Source organism: Schistocerca nitens, chromosome 7 (assembly GCF_023898315.1).
Source record: "Schistocerca nitens isolate TAMUIC-IGC-003100 chromosome 7, iqSchNite1.1, whole genome shotgun sequence".
In the NCBI taxonomy this organism is placed as follows: Eukaryota; Metazoa; Arthropoda; class Insecta; order Orthoptera; family Acrididae; genus Schistocerca; species Schistocerca nitens.
Window position 1 is genome coordinate 190414886 of NC_064620.1, and position 14944 is coordinate 190429829.

At 42.6% G+C, this 14944-nt stretch overlaps 1 protein-coding gene across 1 annotated transcript in view; it reads left to right on the forward strand.

The window, feature by feature from the left end:
* The first annotated feature begins 263 nt into the window (after nt 1–263).
* The window catches only part of LOC126195061 (thyrostimulin beta-5 subunit), a 141754-nt gene continuing 127073 nt past the window's right edge, over nt 264–14944 (forward strand). The window contains exon 1 of the mRNA XM_049933508.1: nt 264–323. The gene's annotated coding sequence lies outside the window, so the exon portion shown is untranslated. The remainder of the gene's footprint in view (nt 324–14944) is intronic.

Genomic DNA, 14944 nt, shown 5'->3' on the forward strand with positions numbered 1-14944 from the left:
AGAAAGTTTAAAATACCAAATATCACGCCGCCCCAGCAGGTCGTCTAATTAGGACCCTTTCGAGCGTGCAGCTTGCCCGTAGCGCCGCCAAAAACGGCTTGGGACTACGTCACGGCGCGCGCGCACTGCGCCAACCAATGGCGAGCGAGAGATCCCCACAAAGAGGACGCCGCTGCCACCCCTACGGCGCGGGGTGCCGTGGTGGGGAGAGAGGCGCCAAAACTCGCCGGCGTTGTGGCGCCCGGCGTCAGTGCGACTCGAGCGTCGCTAGGAAGGCATCCACCGCTGCACCCGTCTGCCCACACGAATCGCCAGCAGAGCACGTGAGTTTGTGGGCTACGTGGCTATGCGTATTATTTGCTACGCCGTTCCGATTGTACAAAGTTGTAAATTAAAAATTCGTTGACCTGATCCCTCCCTCCCAGTTTCCCTTCCTTACCCTTCTTCAATACACGACACCTTTCTCGAATCTAAATGATGCTTTCATTAAAGTATTTACCCTACGATACATTTTGAAATCATATTTACACATATCAGAGAGTCACCCCTTTCCCTAGCTCTGTGTCTATCTCTGTCTCTCTCTAAGTCTACCTAAGTCATTTTTTTTCCCACTTTGTTACCCCCTTCATCAGGTTTACGAGTCAGTCCAATGCTGATACTGACACGTTTGTAGCATTTTTTTTGCGCCTGTGTAATGATTCCTTCTGGTTTCTTCAGTGCTACACTCTTGACATTTCTGTATTTCCCGCCAAATATACTGAGTTTGTGAAATATACATAACGTTATATGATTGACCCGAGGATCGTGTCTACAATACGTACGTCACAAAAGTCCCTTTCAATTCGTGTCATCAAAATAATACAATTTCTTCTTCATCTAGAGAGTTTGGCTGCATGTCCGAACAGTGCTGAAAGCGAACGCATGTAAGGGAACGCACATGAGAATGTCATATTTACTTTTCAAATACAAATGTATTAATTCTGCAGTATCTGTTTCTCCTTACTAAGCTAAGACGCACTCGCTGTTTCTCAGTCAAAGATGTTTTTATTTCGTCTATATTTCAATGTCACATAGTTTCCTAGAGTTGTTTGTTACTAAGTGGAAAAATAACCAGGAAATGATGGTAATCATCCCATGTGCATATTTCATACTTTGGTAACGTTTTTTACAATCTTATAACGTAGAAGAACAAAATGATAAACATATTTCTTTGAAATTGAAAATTATTTAATAGCTTTCGCTTTATTTACAAAATAATTCTGCACAGTGATTGAGATCAGTAAGTTAAACGAACTAAATTCTATAGCAGCCAATGGCAGGCTTTTTTTTATAAAACTAAAGTAAGTTTATGTCTCGCATAGTTTTATCGCAGTAAGACTTTCATGTAATACTGTGGAGCATCTCGTAATCGCCTGGTGTGTTGTTCATAATTCAAAAGCAGGGGATTTATTATCTCTTCTAGTCTTACCTTGTTTAGTAAACTATTTTTATACGGAAACAAGTTTACGACTGATGTCTTATTAGAGGGCTAACAATTACAGTGTCAAAACCGTAAACCATTTGTCTGTCAATTTCTGGTCAGTTCGTAATTTTTATAGGTACTGATGAATAAAATTCAGTAACTTCGTATCACTGCTTACCTAGTCTCCTTCATGTTTGGAATTTTATTTTTGGAATTCTCATATCGGTGACAGAACTGAAGTATGTGAAGAACCCAAAGTTTATTTTTTGGAATTCTCGTATCCGTAACAGAGGGGAAGTATGTGAAGAACCCAAAAATTTTCACGCAAGGCGACGAGATCGACCTCCATTATCGTGAGGAACCTTGTGTTGTTACGTGGTGCCATCTAGCTTTTTAGTAGTGAACTGCTGCGGGTTTCACTGACACATCAGTATTTAAAATCAATTGAAATATTGTTGATATCTTCGCTTTTATACCACACGTTAACATTCGCTTCCACACTATATTTTTAGGAATTACAATATGTATGATAAATTGTGCTGAGTGAACTCTCCAATTATGACAGATGGCTGGTTTGGATGCAATTAAATGACGTTATGTTACCTTCCGCGATCCATAATACATCTGGAACGTATACGAAGACTGCCTCGTAATTGGTAATACCGTTACTTTGTATAAGCAAAAATAACTAAGTGTGAACGTAGAAGTAGAAACATACGAAGAAATCATATCCGATATCATCATTCAGTGAGAGTAATAGAAAAATAAAATGTAGCAGCCTTTTATCGTCCGGAGTCCGGATTTCGTGTTCGTCAGCCACCATCTTATAACGCGAAATTAAGAGCACTTCTGTTAGATTTAAAACTTTCCCTCTCTTGCACAAAATTTCGGGCGAACTATGTTTCTGCTGTTTAAAGGAACCAAAAGTTTTCCAGGATAATATAATGCAAGCCTTTTAAAATTCTATTACTCTACTCCCTTCCACATACCCGATCTCTTTATGTGATTAATACCTTATAGGAACTGCCAGACTTTCCTCACGACTCTACTGGTGTCTAAAATTGTTAACGGGTACGTTATACCATTTTTAGGTTGCCATCACTTGAAAATTTCGTATCTGTGTGTTAAAGTAAGAAACTTTCTGTTACCTCTCAAGGTGACGAAATGCTATGAGGTTAAATATTCCTACATCGAATGCAATTTATCCAACTTTTGACATGGGAGACAACTTCTCTCACACAGCTACTTTATGATTTTAATTGTTTACAAGTTGCTGTGAGACTGAAAATGATGCACACTCCGTCTTGATCGAATTCACCATCAGCCTGTAAGCACAATAGGTTGAGCATTTTATAGCAAATCAAAAAGCAATGTTTTAATCGAGGTTTTAATACAATCCTTCTCACTTCCTATCGAAAGACGAGCTAGAAGAACATTAATTTCTGTGTGGAGTGCTCCTACACAGATCCTCAGCTTATCACCTGTTGAAGAGATAGACGCAATAGCGTTTATGGCCACAATATTACAGTTAATTTTTAACTGTTTAACTGTAATTTTAACTAGTTCTGTAACTTGTGCAAAATAGGCTACTGTTCTTGGAACAGGTAACTGCTAGTGGTATCTGCTGAACAAGACAGGATTATTTCCAACACTTTTGTGAATCTTAACTAACTGCATCGAATTCCAAAGGTCATTCCAAATTTAGTTCTATAATAGCACAGATTTTTTTACATCGAAGTGTAGCAGATGAGAATAGAATCTTGGTGAAATCTGAAGAGGTCCGGATTTCTTTGTCTATTAATTATAGTAACTTGCTAATTTAGAATAATTCTGCCTGAAATGAATACAGTGAACTGACATCCCAATCCGTCACAGCCAACTGATGTTTCTCCAGATCACTGAATAATGATATGAACATTGATAGTGAATGGAAATGAGAATTCACAATGTTATCCAATCACTATTGAATATTAGTATTCCTATTTTCAAGATTCTTCAGAAAAAAGTTAAAGAGCAACTCAATGGAGATTGCAGTTTTCCGTACTGCTTTCCAGGAAGGAATAAATCATAGCATTTTGAGGTGAAGTTTTTATTCGGAGGACCCGGCAACAAATTACGACGGTAATGTTACATGTAGGTTTTTGTCCTTTAATGTGAGTGCTAACAGTAATGATACTATATTAAGAAAGAATTTTGGAGATATGTGTGAGTCTTGGTTTTCTCCGAAAAGCTGGACGATAGAACACTGGGAACGCTACAAATAGTGAAACGGATATTGAAAATTAAGCAGACCCATAATATTTGAAAGTAAGTAACGTTTGATCGATTACTCACGAAAACTACAGCAAGAAAATGATTATAGGCTGGAAAGTCGAAACGGAGGAGAATCTGTAATACAGACTTCTTAATACGCTAAAGGAAAAAAACTTCATCCTTACTTCCGATCTCTAGAGATTGGATAGTTCGTCTAAATTACGGTCGAATCCTGAAAACCTTTAGAGACGCACTGAGAACGTGTTGCAATATTACGAATTGATTAAACGGAAAGTAATGAAATCTGATGACTCGCTGTCGAGCGAACACCGATTCCAATCCCGTTATCGCATCCAGATGTATGTGTTGTATTGTTTCGCAACGTCACTTAAAGCGAATGTCGTGATGACTCCTTGGAAAAGAACACGGCAGAATCCCTTCCTCTTTGCACCCTAATCTTCATATTAAAATCTGAATAAGGTAGAACAGTAATTTTTGCTGCTTCTCATTGAGAAAGTGATTTCAATGATTGACGTACAATGAGTCAGATGTTGACGGAAAAGTACTGCAAATGTTATATATTTTAGACATGCTGCCAGCGATTCTGCGTGAAGAGCTTTGATGGTCTACAGGAAGGTGAAAAAGAACTCGAGATATGGCTGGGGAAAGGGAACATGGAAAAATTTACTTTTTCACTCCTGTTTCGTATTTATGGATGAAAATTATATAGCCTTTGAGGGAAATGAAGCAGGGAAGACAATTTCCAGGCACAGTAATTGAGGTAAAGCAAATAGTTCTCACAAGTACATTTCTTTATTCAGGCCTAGAAGAACATGAGATTATCTTTGGCATGCAAAGATTTATACAGAAGATTAGGGGACATATTTTGACAATGGTAGAAGGCAGAACATTGATTTCATGACTTACAAAGTAACAGCGTGCCAGGATCCAGGGCCGCAGTCTCTTTTTTCAATCTACTACCGTCTGTAAAAAAAAGAAACATCTTGATGCAGGCTTGCAGGAGCTTCGAAACTGAGAAGACATTCAAAACAAGAAAAAGGCATGCAAACTGCCAGAATTTCACCATAAAAACATGAATTTGGGCCGAGAAACTTCCTCCAGTTTGTCGTGACACGCAAAGAGCTATAGTAAGGTAACACTTAATCTACCACTCCAGTGATATGTTTAGGACCAGGCTGCATTAACACATACAGGACATCAAACAAATGACATGTACCAATTCGAGTTGATGATCAATAGGAGAAGGATTTCTGTTAAGTTCATGGTCAACTTTCAGTGATATTAAAGTACAGTGTTATCAAAGTGCGGAATGCTAAATGAAGTTATTTAGTTGAAGGTCTGTTGTGAGATAGTGAGAAAAAAAAGATTTTTCCTATTTTTGTTATTTCACCCCCCTTTACCTTCGTCTCACGGCGACGGATTGTCAGCAGTAGCACTCCAGCATGATATTTAAAAAGGAATATAAAACAGTGATTAAAAAATAAAATGTGGTAAATATCGTACGGTTTGTAAGTGAAAGTATCATTGACTTTCTCTGAGTTATTTTCAGAAGATAAAATGCCCCCTGTGTTTTGATTCTTTTGAGTTAACATTGTCGCTAGTGTACGATCTGAGACTGTCACGAAGAAAGGAAGGCAGAGAAATGGGAGGGGCATAGAGCAGCCGGGAAAAGTAGTATTCCTTTAAATCAGAAATGGTGGGTAGACTCTATTAAATCAATAATGGATAGTAGATCTGTGGTTGGAATTGTCGACCAGATAGGGGAAGCTGGTTAAAGTTTCTTTGGGATAGAATGTGAAGAGTGCTTAAGCTAAGACTGCGGCTACGTCGTGGTATGAGCGCGTCAGAGCACAAGGATTAGTGATCTGGGGTGAAACAAACGAGCGGCGGCAGTTGCGTTTTCCGTGGGAAATTTGAGGGAGTTCGTTGTGGGTGAGGAGTGGGGCGGCGCTCGGCTTGGAGGTACGCTGGTTCGAATGTTCGTGGTGGATGTAATTTTCACTGCCAGTGTTTGGCCGGCAAAAGGAAAGGTGGTGGCATAAACATCCCCTCATCACCAGACTTTGCGCCGATGTCCTGTATTAAATTCCAAGCCTCTACATTTGCTTCACGAAGTATATAAATTTAAATGTCGTGTGATTTAGGCCTCCCGTCGGGTAGACCGTTCGCCGGGTGCTAGTCTTTAGATGTGACGCCACTTCAGCGACTTGCGCGTCGATGGGGACGAAATGATGATGATTAGAACAACACAGCACCCAGTCCCTGAGCGGAGAAAAATCTCCTACCCAGCCGGGAATCGAACCCGAGCCCTTAACATTGACATTCTGTCGCGCTGGTCACTCAGCTACCGGGGGCGGACATTCACGGAGTGGGGGAATGTGACACTGTTGATTGATGGTGATCCGTCCACCGGAGGGGAACATTAAGCTCGGAGGCCAACTTCGAGAGGAGTGGTCTATGTGCAGGCACTGGATTTCACAGTCTCCCGTCTCTCCTCATCACCATACAAAACAATATAGAACTGCACTGTATAATCATCTATTAACTTTACCTACACTCCACAAATGCACATACGACTCAGTTCTCACTAATCCGCAAGGAAAGGGACCGATGTGCGCAAAGGAAGAAAACTCTTTCCGGGAGGCGACTGAACCCACCACGCGGGATTTCCCTGACAACAATGTCATACGACATTTAATTTAATTTTTAACGGATGTGAGTGAAGCATCCTGGCCAACAACTTGCTGCCCGTTAATATAACAATACTTTCGATTACTGACAAGTTCCACGGATGTGTAACCATGGAGGCAAATACATCTATCGAACAAGGCTTGTATTTTTCGCGCCAATTGCATTTTACTGACGAAAATGACATGCAGAGCAGTCAACGAAGAGCAATATTTATAACAGTAGAACTTCCCTCACACAATGCTCGTTATTCATATTGCCCTTCTACGCAACGAGTCATGAATGCATATAAGCAATAGCGCGTTTCGCCGCTTTCCGGCCTCGCCTCCCTAGCCTCGGTCGATAACGCACGTATATTTGTGAGCGCTCGTCTAGAACGAAGCCATTTCCAATCCCGGTGGGTGAAGTAATTTTCACTGCTCGCACTTGACTAGCTAAGGGAGGGCAAGTGGTTGTGTAAAGTTCCTGTAAACCAATGTCGGGTATTAAATCCCAAAACACTTTGTAGTGACCCGTGGAATGAGGCTACGTGACGCTCCGTCAGATGGATTCGGAAATTAAGCTGGGCGAATTTCTTGTTTCTATTCTAAACCTGTTGGTATGTGTCAGCACCACCCACATGATACAACACAAACATGATTCCACACTATATTCACAACCACTACATTCAAACATTACCTATACTTCAGATACAACTCTTATTCACCGCCTGGACAGGGGTCATGGTACTCACAGGAAGAAATCTGCTCCTCAGCGTGTTGTAGCCAATAATGCCCTGTACTTTTTTCTTCCCGCTATGACGCTCAACAATGGTGGCAGCCAGGTTACGCTCCCTCCAGTAGCCTGCAACACATATACACGCAAAGACTGGAGTGCGATTAGTCCAAAAACATTTCATACTGAAATTTTTGTTTCTGTGAGGATCCTCAGCCTTTAAATACTGTATAGAAGAAAACACGGCCTCTTGCAGACTGTAACGTAAACATTATTTAGATCGTGTGATTAGCTTATTTCGACTATAAGTGATTTTCGGGCTCGTGTTTGATATTACATATTAAATATTGAAATAATCAGATTCTTTTACTGTAGAAAAGCAGACGTCAGTTCCATAATTACAGTAGGAATGAATTTGTAACAAAAACTTTACAACCACACGTCATGTATTGGCAACTGTACTCTGAGTAATTATGTAATATGACGTCTTGTTTTGTATGATAACTGCAGTATATAGTATGTAACATCAAACATGTGCTTACAAGTGACTTAGGGTCGAAATTAGCTGCGCGGACTATCTAAATAAATGGTTGTGTTAGAACCTACTACGGACCAAGTTTTCTTTTACAAACTTTGTCTTGGTTAGAGGGTGTTAGCGGCAACCTTCGCATACATATTGATGCCTGCGCGTTTGGAACTGCTTAGCAATGGAAGTCTACTTAATACTTTGAGTGGCAACAGTCCAGCACGTTTGAGATGACACCGAATCGTCGAGGCACCTCTACACACCTGAGGAACAAGGTCTATCTAAATGCAGTGCTTACACGATGATGCATCTTGTTTCTTTCTAAAGTGCTATGCTCACTCATTCTAGTATCATCAGAGTCTCACTGGTTGCAGATGGCATACAATATGAAGTTACTGCTGTTTGATTTTCGTGAATTTCGGACTTTTCCAGAAGGATGGATGCGAAACGAGTCTTGTCGGAAAATAAGTAAGCAGTGAAAAGTGTTTTCGTATTAGGGCAGTTCGATAAAGAACTTGGGAAAAAATAGTGGGAATGAGAATCTGAGCGAAGCTGTTGCAAGGAAAAGAGAAGAATGGGAAGGAGTGGAGTCTTGGCCTACAAAAGAAAGAAGAGTATTGTGTAAATTCTTAGGCTGGGTACATAAGTGGGTAAGTTTCGTCATCGGGTATAGGGAGATTGTTTAAATTTCTTTGGGGCAGGATGTGGAAAAAGTGTAGTGTATTGTTGGTACGGTGTGTTGGTCTAAGCGTGACATATCACAACGGTGGTAATCAGGGATGAAGCAATTAGGTGTTTGAAGCACGTTTTCGGGAAGTGCAGGAAATTTGAAGATTTTCAGTGTTGATCAAATGACTGTAAATTTATAATCTGAATTGGGGAGCGTAGAAGAAATGTAAAACGAGGTAGAGTGCTTCCGTTCGAGGATATGGGCGAAGAGATTCTATCCTGGTGAAACTAAAACCCGGGTGGCAAAAGAGAGAGTAGACGAAATTAAAACAAGTGTAATGGAGAAACACGATCCCTCTGTTGGGGCGGTTATCGCATGAAAGTCATAAGCGTGCAGTGATGCGATAGTTGTCTTATGCGACGGAAAAAAGTTAAAAAGATTACAAAGGGACGTGTATGTTTCCCATGTAATCGACGTTGTTTAACCGCAGTTATAGGGTCGAATGCCCACAGTGGATAAAAATGGGGCACGACATTTACAGTGCTCCAGTGCGGATTACAAATTTTGCACGTAGGTGTATACTGGTTCACCTGCCTAGTATAGCGCAGGGCCCCACGCGAGTACGCAGAAGTGTCGCAACACGACGTGGCATTGACTCGACCAATGTCTGAAGTAGTGCTGGAGGGAACTGATGCCATGAATCCTGCAGGGCTGTCCATAAATCCGTAAAAGTGCGAGGGGCTGAAGATCTCTTCTGAACAGCACGTTGCAAGGCACCCCATAAATGTTCAATAATGTTCATATCTGGGGAGTTTGGCGGCCAGAGGAGGTGTTTAAACTCAGAAGAGTGTTCCTGGAGCTACTTTGTAGCAATTCTGGACGGGGGTGGGGGGAGGGGGGTGGGGGTGGGTGGGAGGGGTGGGGGTGGGGGATGTTGCATTGTTCTGCTGTAATTGAAAAAGTCCGTCGGAATGCACAATGGACATGAATCGATGCAGGTTCTCAGACAGGATGCTTACGTACGTGTCACCTGTCGGAGTGGTATCTAGACGTATCACAGTTGATGCTCCAAAAACGACGAGCTTTGCGAAAGAAGCAGCGACACTTTCTGCGCAACCCACCCATCATTTTACACGACAATGCGCGGGTGCATACAGCGCAAGCTGTGGCTGCTCTGTTCGGTCGATGGGACTGGGAAGCACTGTACCATCCACTATACTCCCCGGACTTAAGTCCCTATGACTTTTAATTGATTCCGAAGATGAAACAACCACTTGGTGGGATATGCTTCAGAACTGCTCCAGAGATTTGGCAGGCAGTAGACCGCTCCATTCCCACCATCAACAGAACAGGATCTGCTAACGGTATACTACGCCTTCCACATCGCTGGCAACGGGTTCTACACAACGCTGGTGACTCTTTGAAGGACAGTAAGAGGTGAAAACATGTAACACTATTGCGTCGGTTGTGAATAAATAGTTGCCAACCCTCATATATGCAAGTCCCATACATATTTAGCAACTGCGAAGCATTGCCAGATTCGTTAGTTAATAATAAAGAACAATGCGCCAGTGTTATAATTTGGTTTACTGCAATTAATCATGTGGTTTTTCACATTGAACTCGGCTATTTTTTCAATACTGAATTTAGCTGCTACCATCTTTTCCATTTCCAGTTTCGACCATATATCAATCTTCACAGACGGTCAGTAATTCGACCCGTTACAGTGCACAATACTTAATACATGAACGTTTGTTTGTAACAGGTAATAGCAAGAAGGAAAAAAATTATTTCAATATTTCATTTTAATATTTGATAGCCGTTTCGCTACATATCTTTCTATTTTGATGTGGCTTCTGTTTCATTTGCTTCAGTCCTAAATGTGTCGAGTGAAGAAACAAATGTCTGCTATCGTGTTGACAGTTGCTAGCTTGCATCTCCAAGATAATGATTAAAGATATTAAAAAAAGAAAAACCTTAGATACTGAGTTGTTGATACGTACAGCTACTTCTCAATGGATGACAGTTCCCTTACGCCGTTGTTTAAGTGTAGAAAGGCGAGAGTGTGCTGACCCAACAGCGCAGGATCAGGATCGGATATGCTCAACACGCAGTCTAATTAGCGGCGTGTTGGAAGTTGCCCGACAGGCAACAAGCAAGGGCGGTCGCACGGCCAACTTCTGCAGGCGGCACTAGTCCTGGTCTCCAGACACGTCCAGCGTTACCGAAAGGTCAAAGGCAGGTGGGCGGCGTGGAGGTGAGGCGACAATTCCGTGGAGCCAGTAGTGTTAGTATGAAACTCACTGTAAAACAGCAAATACAGTAGCAAAGGTTAATTAAAAAACAAGCAGCTAAGCACCAAACAGCTGAAATAAGATGATGGTAAACTTTGTAACACAAGGGACCACAGACGGTGCTCCATGAATCGACATCTGAGAAGGTCCGGCAACAAACCATTCCGCGAGTGATGAGATAGGCAGCCAAGAGTTGCATTCACTTCACAAGATGGTAACTCAGACTAGTGGCAGTCTAACGAATGACTAATGATAATCTTTCTGAAGCTGCCTGACGTCCGATAAACCAAATGCAACGATGGAACAATACTCCAAAACCGGAACTGGCGGTCTGTACTAAGTCCCGAGAATACTGCTTGGTGAAAAGCGCTTGGTGAAAAGCGCGTAAACACTGGACGATTGAACAGTGGAAATACGTTGTGTGGAGTGACAAATCACGGTACAGAATGTGGCAATCCGATGGCAGGGTGTGGGTATGGCGAATACCCGGTGATCGTCATCTGTCAGCTTGTGTAGTGCCAACAATAAACTTCGGAGGCGGTGGTGTTATGGTGTGTTCACGTTTTTCATGGAGGGGGCTTGCAGTCCTTGTTGTTTTGCGTGTCATTATCACAGCACAGGACTACATTGATGTTTTAAGCACCTTCATGCTTCCCACTGTTGAATAGCAATTCGGAGATGGTGACTGTCGTTAGCCGATACGAGATGAAGTTATGCTTCTTTTGTTTAGTGAGGGAAAAAAATAGATAAGCTGCAAACTTACAACGGCTTAGGAATAAAAGGAACTTTAATGATTTAGAAAGTATCAGAAGAGCTGTATGGACAATATTTTTCGTAAGTTATCGACTGATGAAGACCCACAACACAGCCTTTGCTCAAGCGGTCCTGAAAGTTGGTGCACGTATAAATGGGCTTATGTTCTGACGAAAATGATGAGCATAAAGAGCATATACACTCTTTACCAATAGCAGTTATGAACACAATCAAACCTTGTTGATAATGATCTACTCAAGAAATGCAAAACTCAAAATCTCAATGAAAGTTTGAACTGTGTAATTTGGAATCGTCTACCCGGAACGAGAAAGGAACCACTACCACCAAAGTAGAAAGCACTCCACCCGCTGCTCTTCACCTCGGCGACACTACGAGTAGCAACACGAACTAAAGTAACTGGAGAATCGCGAGATATCACAATGCTGGAGGTTTGTTTACTTGGATTGAAATGCACTCATCTTAAGGCTTGCTGGATCAGGTTTGCGGCGATGTCGTGCACCTTCGTGACCACAGCCCTTCCATCTGGCAGTCCATGCGTGCCGCCAGCGGTCCCGGCCTGTTCTGGCACTGCGCAGACCTGCCTCCTCCTGAGTCCCCAACCGAACTGGTCCACTCACACGACCCGGAAAAACAACGAAGTCGCCCCAAAGATAGGGCAACATTAAGTACATATCGATAACCGCCGCTGCTGCCACTAGCGGACAGGCAACGCTTTTGAAACCGAGTGGCGCCAGCCAACACGAGAAGAACCATGCCAACTAAACGATACCGTTTGGCCTCCAACAGAGGGCGGAAACCTACATACAGCACCAACGCGAGCCGCAGCACGTACAGGACAAAAAAATTGGTTTCGAGAAAACTTGGTTTAAATTTGTGTGTTATTTACAGATTGTAAATATATTTTACAATTAATATATTCATGCGCCATAAGCAACATCATCTGTATCGTAAGCGTCTTCTATTCTTTTATTCTTGGCTTTTCTTCGTTTTCTCACTCCTTCTGTGGAGTTGAGTGCAGCTATGTCTGCTTTATGATGCTTGAAAAACCGATATCTCATATCGCCAGTCGTGTGTTTGCACCTGCATTTACTCCTAGTCTCTCCAGTAATTAAATTTTTCTTGATACCCCATCATTAAAACACAACAGCATCTAACACACAGAGTTTTTAAGTTTCGTAGTGTACGTTTTTGGTAGACGATTCCAAATTACACAGTTCAAACTTTCATTGAGATTTTGAGTTTTGCACTTCTTGAGTAGATCATTATCAACAAGGTTTAATTGTGTTCATAACTGCTATTGGTAAAGAGTGTATATGCTCTTTATGCTCATCATTTTCGTCAGAACATAAGCCCATTTATACGTGCACCAACTTTCAGGACCGCTTGAGCAAAGGCTGTGTTGTGGGTCTTCATCAGTCGATAACTTACGAAAAATATTGTCCATACAGCTCTTCTGATACTTTCTGAATCATTAAAGTTCCTTTTATTCCTAAGCCGTTGTAAGTTTGCAGCTTATCTATTTTTTTCCCTCACTAAACAAAAGAAGCATAACTTCATCTCGTATCGGCTAACGACGTTTCCTTCTATATACACTATGTGATCAAAAGTATGTGGACACCCCCAAAAACATTCGTTTTTCATATTAGGTTCTTTGTGCTGCCACCTTCTGTCAGGTACTCCATATCAGCGACCTCAGTAGTCATTAGACATGGTGATGAGAGCAGAATGGTGCGCTCTGCGGAACTCACAGACTTCGAACGTGGTTTGTTGATTTGGTAACTAGTGTCATACGTCTGTACGGTAGATCTTCACCCTCCTAAACATCCATAGGTCCATTATTTCCTATGCGATAGTGAAGTGGAAACGTGAAGGGACACGTACAGCACAAAGGCGTACAAGCCGACCTCGTCTGTTGGCTGACAGAGGCCGCCGACAGTTGAATAGCGTCGTAATGGGTAATACGCAGACATCTATCCAGATCATCACACAGGAATTCCAAACTGCATCAGGACCCACTGCAAGTACTATGATAGTTAGGCGGAAGGTGAGAAAACTTGGATTTCATGGTCGTGCGGCTGCTCATAAGGCACATATCACGCCGGTAAATACCAAACGACGCCTTGCTTGGTGAAAAGCGCGTAAACACTGGACGATTGAACAGTGGAAATACGTTGTGTGGAGTGACAAATCACGGTACACAATGTGGCAATCCGATGGCAGGGTGTGGGTATGGCGAATACCCGGTGATCGTCAACTGTCAGCTTGTGTAGTGCCAACAATAAACTTCGGAGGCGGTGGTGTTATGGTGTGTTCACGTTTTTCATGGAGGGGGCTTTCAGTCCTTGTTGTTTTGCGTGTCATTATCACAGCACAGGACTACATTGATGTTTTAAGCACCTTCATGCTTCCCACTGTTGAATAGCAATTCGGGGATGGTGACTGTATCTTTCAAGACGATCAAGCACTTGTTAATAATGCACTACCTGTGGTTTCACGACAATAACGTCCCTGTAATGGACTGGCCTGCACAGAGTCCTGACCTGAATCCTATACAACACCTTTGGGATGTTTTGCAACGCCGACCTCGTACCAGGCCTCACCGACCGACATCAATACCTCTCCTCAGTGCAGCACTGCGTGAGGAATGGGCTGTAATTCTCCAAGAAACCTTCCAGCACCTGATCGAAGGTATGCCTGCGAGAATGGAAGCTGTCATCAAGGCTATGGGTGGGCCAACACCATATTGAATTCCAGCATTACCGATGAGAGCGCCAAGGTGTCCGTATACTTTTGATCACATAGTGTAAATCAAGTTGCTTACATCACATGACGGAGGTTCGAGTTCTCGCTCGGGCATGGGTGTGTGTCTGTCCTTAGGATAATTTAGGTTAAGTAGTGTGTAAGCTTGGGGACTGATGACCTTAAGTCCCATAAGATTTCACAGGCGTTTGAACATTTTTTTGAACATCACATGGCGACAGCACGAAGTCAACACATTGGGGTTTGAAGCATCGTAGAGTCCGCGGGTGATGTCGCATCGCGCCACCCTTTTTCACCTTTACATAGGAGGGATGTAAGCACCCTTGCGCCAAATTTCCGACTTACGCGTCGCAACGGGACACAACTATGGTTTTTCGAAAAAGTAATCCTTAAGTTTTTGCGCATTGTATTTGCAAAACAAATGTTTTACCAGTTATGAACACACAGATAGAATTCACCTTCGAAAATAATGGAGAATGGAAGATGAAACGGTTTACTCGAGGCACAGTGGATGGACTCTAGCCACTTTGAATCATAGAGGTCAGCACGGCCTTGCATCGTCCTATAGCAACAGCCTAAACCCTCGGCGGACCACCTGAGGCAAACGGCGGAAATTGTGTTTCTCGAGGCGATGACCCGGACCAATCTCAGAGGAATCGATTCCGAGGGCCGGTTGCGGCAGGCGCCTTCGCATCGCTCTTGGCGTTAACGCACCTGCTTTCCCCGCCCTCCGGAACAGGCCGAAGAGTCGTTCCGCGCTAAGGGCCGCCGTCCTATTCGGT